We start from the raw sequence: 12,207 nt of genomic DNA, 5'->3' as shown, positions 1-12,207 counted from the left end.
CCCTACCATACTTCTCAGGCACATCATCTATATATATATATATATGATTCAAATGTGTATGTATAGATTGTTGTAAGATTCTTTTTTGTGACATTGTGATTCACTAATATTTATCATCTTGAATCTGTTTTGGAGTTATTGATTACAGCCTAGTAACCCCTATCATACTTCTCAGGCACATCATATGTATATATATATTATATATATATATATATATACAGGGTGATCAGACGAAGTGTAGACAAATTTTGATTGTAAAAAAATATATGTTCACGAAATGAAATTTAAAATCTTTTTGTGTAGGAGTATAGCTTTATGTGTTTATTAAACAATTGTCTATCTTTGCAGATTGAAATATAGATTTTAGTCTATCATGAGCACGATAAATGCAACTATTCAAGAATTGTCTCAAGCAGGAAAGTCCCCCAGTGAAATCTGTAGAATATTGAAAGCTCGTGTAAGCAGAGCTGGTGTTTATAAGGCTTTAAAACGCTTGAAGGAGACAGGTTCGACCCTTCCGAAGGTATGAAGCACTCCCAGTCGTACAGTAAGAACGCAAAAGCTCATCAAAACCACCAGAGAAAAAATCAGACGAAATCCAAAGAGAAGCATAAGAATGTTGGCTTCAGAGGCTGGAGTAAGTTATGGGACAATGCAAAATGTGCTGAAAAAGGATCTGTGTCTCAAGCCATACAAGAAAACTAAAGTTCAGTTACTCTCACAAGCGACAAAGACCAAAAGATTAGCCAGAGGGAAGCTTCTTTTGGAGAAGCTTGAAAACGGCACGCAACCACCAGTCCTGTGGACAGATGAGAAGTTATTCACTGTCCAGGCTGTGCACAATCACCAAAATGATAGGATCTATGCAGTGCATAAAGAAGACATCCCACTAAATGAATTGCTGATGTTTAGGAGGCAGAAAACCAGCTTCTGTGATGGTTTGGGGTGGAGTGACTTCAACTGGCCAGAAAACCCCCCTCATCTTCATTGATGAGGGCGTAAAAGTTAACCAACACGTTTATCTCAAGATGCTGAAGGAGAAATTGGTTCCCTGGATTGATGCCACTTTCGGAGAAGATGGAATAACCCTACAACAGGATGGAGCCACATCGCACACAGCCAATATTGTTCAGAAATGGTGTAAGGAGAATATGGCAGGGTTTTGGCCTAAGGAATTGTGGCCTCCTTCCTCTCCTGATTTGAACCCAATGGATTTTTCAATATGGAGTATCTTGGAAAGGGAAGCTTGTTGTTCAAATCATGCAAATATCGAAACTCTGAAGGTCAAACTGCGCTCTTGTTGGGACAAAATATCGCCAGAAACCATACGTGCTGCCTGCAGTGATGTACATAACAGATTGAGGCGCTTAGTGAGGGCTAAAGGGGGATACATTGAAAATTGATTAGATATCTTGCTTCCTTATACTTTATTCTTCATCTTTCTTGAAATGTTTAATTTTTTGTTGTAAAAACTGTATTGTTCTTTAAATAAAGTCTACACTTGGTTTGATCACCCTGTATATATGTATATATATATATATATATATATATATATATATATATATATATATATATATATATATATATATAATATATGATTCAAATGTGTATGTATAGATTGTTGTAAGATTCTTTTTTGTGACATTGTGATTCACTAATATTTATCATCTTGAATCTGTTTTGGAGTTATTGATTACAGTGTGTGAGCTCTGTTATATGTGTCAGATTCCCCAAATTCTCTCAAGATGAATCAAATCCATCCTGGTCAAGGTCTCCACTTTCCTTGACCCAGAATATGCAGGAGTGGAGGAGGAGAGAGGACAGTCCACAATGTTTACTTTTTATATATTTCTTGGAAAATGTATTCATAGACTAAGAGTTGATTCCATGTGTTGCTGCATATAATTTACTAGTGTGCATATATTAAAGTTGAAGGTGCAATAAGAGTTATTGATGTCTTGTATTGAATTGGAAAATATTGGAAATGGACTGTGCTTGCTCAAAGGATTACCTCCAAGTTCAAGGGCCCTTCAAGGACACACCACAGGTTTCCAGCCTCCTTGTCACATTTTCAGAACTATTTTTCACTTATCTTCATCAAGTTCTGAGTTTTTATTATATGTTTATGATGGAAGTAATTATGATTTGAATTAGGTCAAGAAAATATATATATATATTTTTTTTTGTTAAATAGATGATGAAAGTTGCAAGACTTTAATGATATTGAATATCAGTTGTAAGTGATCATGAACATCTTTGTGAATGAAGAAGGTCAGTTATGTGTGTGTTGTAGGTGGAGCAACAGTGTCGAGGCCTTGGGTAGAAGTAATGGAACTACACAATTCTTTTCTCTTTGTGCAGGATACATACCTTTAATTCTACTATTGGAACACATAATAGTATGTTTACCATCATTTTGTATCCTTTAGTATGAATGAAGATTATATATTCTTAAATTACTTCAGTACAGAGTATAATTTTGTTGTCAAGTTGAGTGACTTATGTAACATATGTTTATTTATGATTGAAGGGATAATGTTTATTTGTTCATTTTGTCTATAATTATTTAAAGATTTAATTTTGAGGAAGGTTATTATTGTGCTGTTGATGGGTTATTTTGAGCAAAATGTGTTTGAATAGAGGTATGTCATAAGAAGGGATGACTAAATAAATAGTTTGTGTAATCTATTGCTCGATAACAATAATTTTTGCTAATCACATATGCTCTCACTATATTAATATATGTTTTGTATTTTTATATCTGGTATTATATTGCTATCAGAATTTTATGTTGTTTATGGGAAGAAATATGTATTCACTAAATTGTGGCATACATATACCTAAAGTCTATTACCCCAAGTCTATTGCAGGAGAACCATGGCTCCCAGGTAACTGGCAACAGCCACCAGAATGACCCATATGTCACTCAAGGAAGAGATATTGTGTTGTTCCCTGGGTGAAATGAGAGTAGGGCATTGTATTATGAAGTGTTTCTATGTCTGCAGGGCATTTTGGGTCTGTGGCCAGGCCTATTCTGTGTTTGCACTGTTTCTGTCCTGTATTTACCCAGTTTTGTTTTACGGGATGGGAGCTATGCTCGTAGTGACCCGTTTTCGTATCACTCCACATCCAGTTTATTTTTTAAATCGTGTATAGGTCTGGCATTCACTGTTTCTCTAATTATTTTGTTCCAGACATCAATCACTCTGTTTGGAAGGCTATTTTTTCAGTTTTCTTCTGTAACTGTCTTTCATTAGTTTCTTTTCGTGTCCTCGTGTTTTTCTTTTGTCATATTTTAATAAGTCGTCTCTATCAAGAATTTCCATCCATTTCATAATTCTGAAAATGGTCAACAAATCGCTTCTTTCTCTTCTCTTTTCCAGTGTTGACAATGTAATTTCTCCAACCTTTGTTCATATGTCAGATTTGACAATGTAGGTGCTGCTCTTTGGATTCTTTCTAATATTCTTATGTTCTTCGTTGTGATAGGTGCCTACAGTGTTGCAGCATATTCTAGTGTGTAATGACCTGAATGCAGTCATGCTGGTGTGTTTTTGCAAGTCATGGGAGGTTTTTCTCATTTGAGATGATGTTTGGGGCTAGTTAGGTGGAATATAGAGTGTGGTGATCTTGCTTGGAGTGCTTGTGTTGTGATTGTGTGTATATGTTTTTGTATAGATTTGTTGGGGGGTACAGGTGGTAGGTTATACATGGTTAGTAGTATGCTGCTGGCGTAGTATACAGAAAAGGAACTATGCTGATGGGATTCCATACTGTTTTTAATTCTCCATTTCATAATTTGTTCATGTTTTTAACTTAGGTTATATCATGTAGGCTATTCCAGTGGTTGAAACATTTGGACAGAAAATTGTCTCTTTATAGGTTGTATCCTTGGGGACAATATCATACCAAAAAGGTGGAAGGATGATAGAATTGAAAAGTGATAAGCATCTTTCTGAGGGGAAACAAGTCCTTGTAGGGATGAATGATTGTGTCTGCTGTGTTGTCTATGGAGTCTATCTTCATGTATGTATATGGAAAGACCACCATCTTAGGATCATGACAAGGATCTAGTACCTACATACATAACAAAAGACCTTATCCCTTTTATGAAGGAGTTGACTGGGCTGAGTCAAAGCATACACCTACCCTGCATCCTTCTGTCTCCATCCAGAACCCATTCATTGCCCCTATTTGGATGAAAGATCATCCTTGTTCCTGGGCCACACCACTTGGAGTAAAGCAATGCAGCAAAACACAGTGCTTCAACAGTAAAGTCCAACAGCTGGAGCTGGTCAACCTCCACTTCTTCATTATATGGTGACCCCCAGCCCCTTCCTCATCCACTAGAAAAATTTATGGAGCAGGCGAGAACATCCATTCAGGTTGTATCATTTATTCATCCATTTACAACCACTCTCCATTCACTCCTATGTTTTGCACGCTTTCTTCCTTACCTGACAGGCATTCCTCTTGCTTCCAATGTCTCCTTTACCCTGTCCATCCATCTCACTTTTGATCTTTTGTTTTTGGAGACCAGTAGTTTCTGTTAATACCCCCCTTCATGATGTTGGCATACTTCATAGATGTTTTGGAAAAAAAAAAAAAATCAAAGGATTACAAAGGAAGAGCATGCCAATAGGAGATATTTTGGTCCATAACTAAGTTGGATGTGTGAAAAATATATATAAACAAGTACACAAATGAACAAAACAAACAAATTGTTCATGACAAATAGTAAACAAACAGAAAAATAACAATTTATGATAGTGAATAAATAAATAATTAAAAAACAAACAGATAATAAGAACCAATTAAATAATGAACAAACAAAATAGAATAAGATAAATGGAAGGCATTACAGCGTATTGATGAAGTGCTTATATAAATGAATCTTAAAACTTTGAACTGTACTACATTGCACTGCCTCTGCACGAAGTTTATTCCATTCATTTACTGCACAGTTGGTGAAGTTGTTTCTACCCACTTCCAAATTAAATCTACTTTCTGACAGTTCGAGACACTTATTTCATGTCTGATTCACATTGTGTGAAAATTTTATCACTTTTGAATTCAATTCCCATTGAAATGATAAAGACCTGTATCACATCACCCCTTAGTCAGCTTTTTAAAGGAAAAAAATTATATAATTTAGTCAATTTTCATGATTTATTTCTTATATTTGGAATCAGTTTTGTGGCTTGCCACTGTACTTTCTCCATTCTTTTTCCAATTTTCTGGCTTGCCACTGCACTTTTTCCATTCTTTTTCCAATTTTCCATGTTGAAAGCACTGATAGATATTGCTTGAGGGAAAAAAGTTGGTTTTACTTAGTTTCAGCTACTTTAACAGGTGTTATTCTTTAAAGCTATTAAAGTATTCTGTCTATATATACATAGAGCTTTTTCCTCTTTATAAGGGAGGTAGCCAAGTTAAAAGGCACACACCCACTACCACCAATTCAGCTCCCATGCACCCTTTCCTTCCTCTCATCTCAGCTCCTCATGGATGAAGGGTCATCCCTATCTTCCACATACTGCCCTGGGTCAGAAGCAATGCAGTGAGGCACAGAGGAGATATTTAACCCATTCAACTCCGATGACAAGATGTCTTGTCATTTGGTCAAATAAAACAAAAAATCATAAAACACCAAAATGTTTGATCAAACACCAGAAAAATATGACGTCAATCCTCGCTTCGCTCGCAGCGAAGCGAGGACTGACGTCATATTTTTCTGGTGTTTGATCAAACATTTTGGTGTTTTATGATTTTTTGTTTTATTTGACCAAATGACAAGACATCTTGTCATCGGAGTTGAATGGGTTAAATATTAGTTTATAGATATGCTGTTGCCAGATTCTTTGGGGTTACAGATTTTCTGCAAGGGAGAAGTGTAACACCCAATTGATTGGCCCAAGTCCAGTCATCAGCTGCATAAAACCAGCTGTCTGTAGCTGAAACAAAATCCATGAAATTGTGAGTGTGGTGAAGGAGTTTAAAACTTTCAACCTGATAATCCATAAACTGAATAATGGATGTAATTTTGCAGATTCCCGAGTTGGCACTGAAAGGTAAAGGTGACGCCATGCAGCAGTTCAGATATCAGTATCTGCACCAGGTTGGTGAGTTGCGCCAACTGACCTTTGTCCCTGCCAGTTACTTCCCTCCGAGCCCACCACGTGCCAAACCCCGCACTTCCAAGACTAGTGTTGACAACTCAGTTCCCAAAGGGCCCAAAGCAGTAAGTTCACTTATAAATTGAACTTTTTTCTTTAGCTTAAATGATTAAGAATTTTTGTTGAAATAGAGTAATATTATTACTTTGTAAGGATTTCCCTGTTGACAACAGACAGTATATTTTGAAACAAAGAGGTCTTATGTATAACTTTATAATTCATAAAGAAGTGAATGTATCCATAGTGCTGTATGGAGCAAAGACTTGGAATGTAAGGGATATTTACGTAGTTGTATTTACCTAGTTGTAATATACGGAGAGGGAGCTATGCTCATGGTGACCCGTCTTTGTATCTTTCAGCATCAAATTTTTTCTTAACCCCTTCCAGACGGTGCCGCATACGTAAGCGTCATGAGGAGCAAGTGGATACGCGAGGCTGCCATATCGGCGTCTTGATTATATTTATTGTAGTTGCCCCTCCGTAATGACATACTCTCTAAACTGTCTGTAATCACATTTTCTATGGTTATCAAAATTCACGGGTGAAAGAGAGAACGATCGATATAAGCAGTGACTATATTTTATGATGCGAGTATTATTACGACACGTCGTACGGCTGGCATCGGCTGCTGCCTGCGAGATTTAAAGCTCGTACTGAAGAGGTTAAAATCTTGAATAGTGTTTGCACACACTGTTTCTTTATCTAAGTTATTCCAGCTATTTTTTTCAGATCTCTCCTATAGTTATCCTTTTTGAGTTTCTTTTCATGTCCTCTTGTTTTTCCATTGTCTCATTTAGTAAATCATTCCTAATAAGGATTTCCATTCCTTTCATGATTCTATAGATAGTCAGGAGATCTCCTCTTTCTCTTCTTTGTTCAAGAGTTGGTAATTACAATTTGGACAATCTTTGTTCATATGTTAATTTGGAAAGAGCTGGTGCCAACTTTGTCATTGCTCTTTGTATTCTTTCTGATTTCTTTATATTCTTTTTAGTACTGGGTGTCCATAGTGTTGGTGCATACTTCAGTTTTGGTCTTATTAGTGTAACTAATATTTTTTTTAAATAATTTCCTCATGGAAGTAGTCAAATGCCACTTTCATTGACCTTAATAGGTTGAAGGTTTCTCCAACTATTTTATTGATACGTTTGTCTGGTGTCAGGTCTTTGCTGGTCTCTTTCCGAGTTCACTTTTTTTACTTCTTCTCCATCAATTTTATCATTTCTTGATATTCTGTTTCTACTTTTTCCAAACTCCATTATACTACACTTCTTGATATTGAAGCTCACTTCCCACTTTTGAGTCCATTTCCAGATTTTGTCCAGGTCTAACTGTTATGATTCACAATCTTCCTCTGTTCTTACTTTCTTTAGTATTTTTGCATCATCTGCAAAGAAATTCATATAACACTCTACTCCTTCATCCTTGTCATTTATATATATGGCAAACATGATTGGAGCTGGTAGCGAACCTTGCAGGACACCACTTAACATTTCTTCCCATTTCGAGTATTTATCTCTAATTATTACCCTAATTTTTCTCCCAGTCAGGAAGTCTTCCATCCATTCCAATAATTTTCCTCTGATGCTACCTAGTGATTGTATTTTTCTTATTAGTTTCTTGTGTGGTACCTTATCAAATGTTTTTTGTAGGTCTAGAAAGGCACAGTCCCATCCATCCCTCTCTTGTATTATTTCTATTAGTCTTGAATAGAAGCAGATCAGGTTTGTTGTACATGATCTTCCTTGCCTAAATCCAAATTTATTTTGATTCAGTGTTTTTTTTTTTTCTTCCAGATGTTTAACACATCTACTTTTGATAACTTTTTCACATATTTTTGCTGCTGTTCTTGTTAGGGAGACCAGTCTGTAGTTGGTTGGATTTTCCTTGTTTCCTCCTTTATACATTGGTACAGTATTTGCATTTTTCCAGTCCTGTGGTACCTTTCCTTCTTTGAGTGAGTATTTGATTATACATACATATGTTGGTACAAGTGTTGGTACAATACATACATATACCAAGGCTTTTTCCCCCTAACAAGGGAGGTAGCCAAAAAGGAAAAGGCATAAAATCATTCCCACACATTCCATCCCTGAATACACTCCACACCCCTCCACCCTCCCTCTTATCTTAGCACCTCCTGGATGACGGGTGCCATCCCTGCACTACCCTGGGTCAGAAGCAGTGTCGCAAGACACAGCACATCCACTGCATGGCCGCTTCATTAAATCGGCGACCCCCCCTCTCCATCCCCCCATTGCATAAAAAGAGAAGACGGGGAGAAATCCCTTCGGGCTGCGTCAAATTATTTGATTATATTGTATATTTTATCTGTTAACTCCTCTGTGCATTCTTTCAGTATCCAATTTGCAATTCTATCTAGACCATGCGATTTTTTGACATCAAGGTTTTTTATTTGGTCACTGATTTCCTTCTGTGTTGCAATTATTTCCTTCATTGGGAGGGGTGGGGGGTCCTGTCTCTATTCCCTCACAGTTAGATGAGTTCTCAGTTGTGAATACCGATTTGAAGTGATTGCTCATGATTTCTGCCATTTCTTGTTCTTCTGTATATTCATAATTTCCCTGGTGCAGCTTTTCTATTTCTTGTTTATTTTTTAGTTTACCATTTATACATACGTACATACATATACCAAAGGCTTTTTCCCCCTACATGGGGGGTAGCCACAAAGAAAAAGGCATAGAAACCACTCCCACCCATTCCATTTCCTATATAATCCACTCCCCTCCACCCTCCTCCCTCCCTCTTATCTTGGCACCTCCTGGATGATGGGTCATCCCTGCATCCTGTCCACTGCCCTGGGTCAGAAGCAGTGTTGCAAGACACAGCACATCCACAGCAAGGCCGCTTCATAAATTCGGCGACCCCCCCCTCTCCGTCCCTTCATGCAGAAAAGGAGAAGACGGGGAGAAATCCCTTTGTGCTGCGTCAATTTTTTTTCATACATACTTCCTCACCCCCCATCCCCCACCCACTCCCCCTCATGCATCATAGCATCATCTATACACAACCCCTCTCCATTCACCCCTATCTTCTATCCTCTCCCGTCCTTCCTCAACAGACATTCCTCTCTTTTGTAATGCCCCTTTCACCCCATCCATCCATTTCATCCTAGGATGCCCCCTCATATTCACTCCTTCCACCTCTGCCATCCATACTTCTTTTACTAATCTTTCTTCACTCATTCTTTCCATGTGTCCAAACCATCCTAATATCCTTTCATCAACCCTATCTCCCAGCTCCCTTTCCACACCTGTTCTCCTCCTCACCTCATTTCTTACTCTATCCAGCCTAAGTAACCCCTATCATACTTCTCAGACATTTCATCTCAAACACATTCAAATTCCTTCTCTCTTCCTCTCTCATGTTCCATGTTTCTGCCCCGTACAATGCTGTTGGTACAATCACTCCTTCATATAACCTCCTCTTAGCATCCATTCCCAGATGTCTATTTCTCATTACACTTTTCAATCCACGAAGGCATTTACTCGTTCTCTCAATCTACATTCTACCTCCACCCCCACTCCTCCCTTTCCTGCCACATTCACCCCCAAATATCTAAAACTATCCACTTCCTCCAGTCTTTCACCCTTAATGTTCACCTCCAGCCTGCTGTCACTCTCTCCCCTTGTACATCTCACCACCTTACTTTTACCCACATTTATCTTCAGCTTCCTTCTTTCACACACCTTCTGAAACTCTGTCACTAACTTCCTCAATCCCTCCTCTGATCCTGCTACAAGCGCAGTGTCGTCAGCAAACAACAACTGGCTCACCTCCCACTTTTCTCCATTTTCTTTAATCATCTCCAACCCCTGACCCACTACCTTTGCATTCACCTCTCGCACCACCCCATCCATGTAAAGATTGAACAGCCAGGGTGACATAACACATCCCTGGCAAAGTCCCACCTTTACCTCAAACCATTCACTCTCTCCATTTCTAATCCTAACACAAGCTCTACTACTCTCGTAAAAACTCTTGACTGCTCTTAACAGCTTTCCTCCTATCCCATATATCTGCAGTACCTCCCACAGTGCCTTCCTATCTACCCTGTCATAAGCCTTTTCCAGATCCATAAAAGCCCAGAAAACATCCTTACCTTTTCCTATAGCTTTCTCACATATCTGTCTTACCACAAAGATCTGATCTACACAACCCCTACCTGTCCTAAACCCGCACTGTTCCTCACCAATTACTCCCTCTGTTCCTCTCCTAATCCTCTCAATCAAGACCCTCCCATACGCCTTCTCAACTACACTCAACCAGCTGATCCCTCTGAAACTACTACACTCACACTTCTCCCCCTTTCCCTTGTAAAGCGGAACTATACAGGCACTCCTCCAGTCCTCTGGCACTCTACCCTCTCTCAAACAAACATTAAACAACCTCACCAGCCAGTCCACCATCACTGTACCTCCTTTCTTCAGACATTCTGCATGGCATCCATCCAGACCAGATGCCTTACCTGCTCTCATCATCTAACAGCTGCTTTCACTTCATCCTTCCCTATTTCTCCTCCATTTTCCTCACTCATCACTCTCATTTTCTTAGCGCTTCCCACTGCAACTACCTTTCCCTCCCTATCCTCCTTCACATTTAGCAACTCCCTAAAATACTCTGCCCACCTTCCTCTCACTGCCTTCTCTTCCATTATCATCTCTCCATCTGCTCCTTTTACCTTTTCCTCTCTACTTGATTCGCCTCCCTTTTCTCTTTTAATTTCCTTCCAAAACATCTTTTTATTACTTTCAAAATTTTCTGTCATACTCTTACCCCATTTCACATCTGCTCTCCTCTTTGCTTCTTTTATCTTATGCTTAACTTCCTTTCTCTTTACTTTGTACCTCTCATACGATTCTCTCGTCCTAATTTGCAGCCAATCTATGAATTCCTGCTTCTTTTCTTCTACACATTTCTTTGCTTCCTCATCCCACCACTCACTACTCTTTCTTCTTTTTCCTCCCGCCCTCCTTGTTCCACACACCATCTTTGTACACCTTATGACTCCCTCCTTGAACCATCCCCATTTCTCCTCCTCTCCTAGTTCTACTCTATCCTTTACTCCCTCCCACTCCTCTTTCAGTTTCTTCTTAAACTCACTCACTTTTTTTCCTCATTTAAGCAGTTCACTTTAAGTACCTCCCTACCTACTGTCCTTTTCCTCTTTCTCCACCTATTCTCCACTCTCATTTTACCTTCCACCAGAAAATGATCTGATATTCCCCCACTCTCTCCCCTTAGAACATATACATCCTTAACTCTTCCGACCATACTCCTGGTCACCACTATATAGTCCATTAATGCTCTATCTGCCACCCTTCCATCCACCAATCTCTCCCATGTGTACTTATGCTTGACTTTCTTCTTAAGTACTGTATTAGCTATCATGAACTCTCTTTCAAGACACATCTCCACCATCATTTCTCCACTACGATTTTTACTGGGAACTCCATACTTCCCAATCACTCCATCTATTGGCTCATTTCCTACCGTAGCATTAAGGTCTCCCAATACAACTACATTGACATTTCTCCCTAATCCCTCTATACACTCATTTATATCTACCCAAAAAGCCTCCCTTTCCTCTACGGTCTTCTCACTACCAGGTCCATACGCACTTACAAAAACCCACATCTCCCTTCCCAGCTTCACCTTCATCCACATCAACCTTGAAGAAACCTCCTTCCACTCCACTACCCGCTTACTTATCTCTTCACTTACTAATATAGCCACCCCTTCTCTCCCTCGTCCCCTCTTCACTCCTGAGTACCTCCCAGCTACACTCCCAAACTCACAGTTGCCCTTTCCTTTCATTTTAGTTTCACTCAAAGCCAGCACCTCCATCTTTCTTCTCACAAACATACTGCCAATCTCTTCCCTCTTACTCTCATCTGTACCACATCCACGCACATTAAAAGACCCAAACCTTAGGGTACTGGTTTTGAAAACTACCAGACCCTCTTATGCCTTTTCTTTTGTTTTTAGGAATGTCGCCTTTTGGGGCTAT

The 12,207-nt window shown here is 38.9% G+C and overlaps 1 pseudogene; it reads left to right on the top strand.

Moving 5' to 3' along the window:
- The window catches only part of LOC143025423 (uncharacterized), a 137,315-nt pseudogene that overhangs the window by 105,776 nt on the left and 19,332 nt on the right, over positions 1-12,207 (top strand).

This window comes from Oratosquilla oratoria, chromosome 5 (genome assembly GCF_046742065.1).
Source record: "Oratosquilla oratoria isolate Oo_2021 chromosome 5, ASM4674206v1, whole genome shotgun sequence".
In the NCBI taxonomy this organism is placed as follows: domain Eukaryota; kingdom Metazoa; phylum Arthropoda; class Malacostraca; order Stomatopoda; family Squillidae; genus Oratosquilla; species Oratosquilla oratoria.
This window is presented reverse-complemented; position numbering and strand designations above follow the sequence as displayed.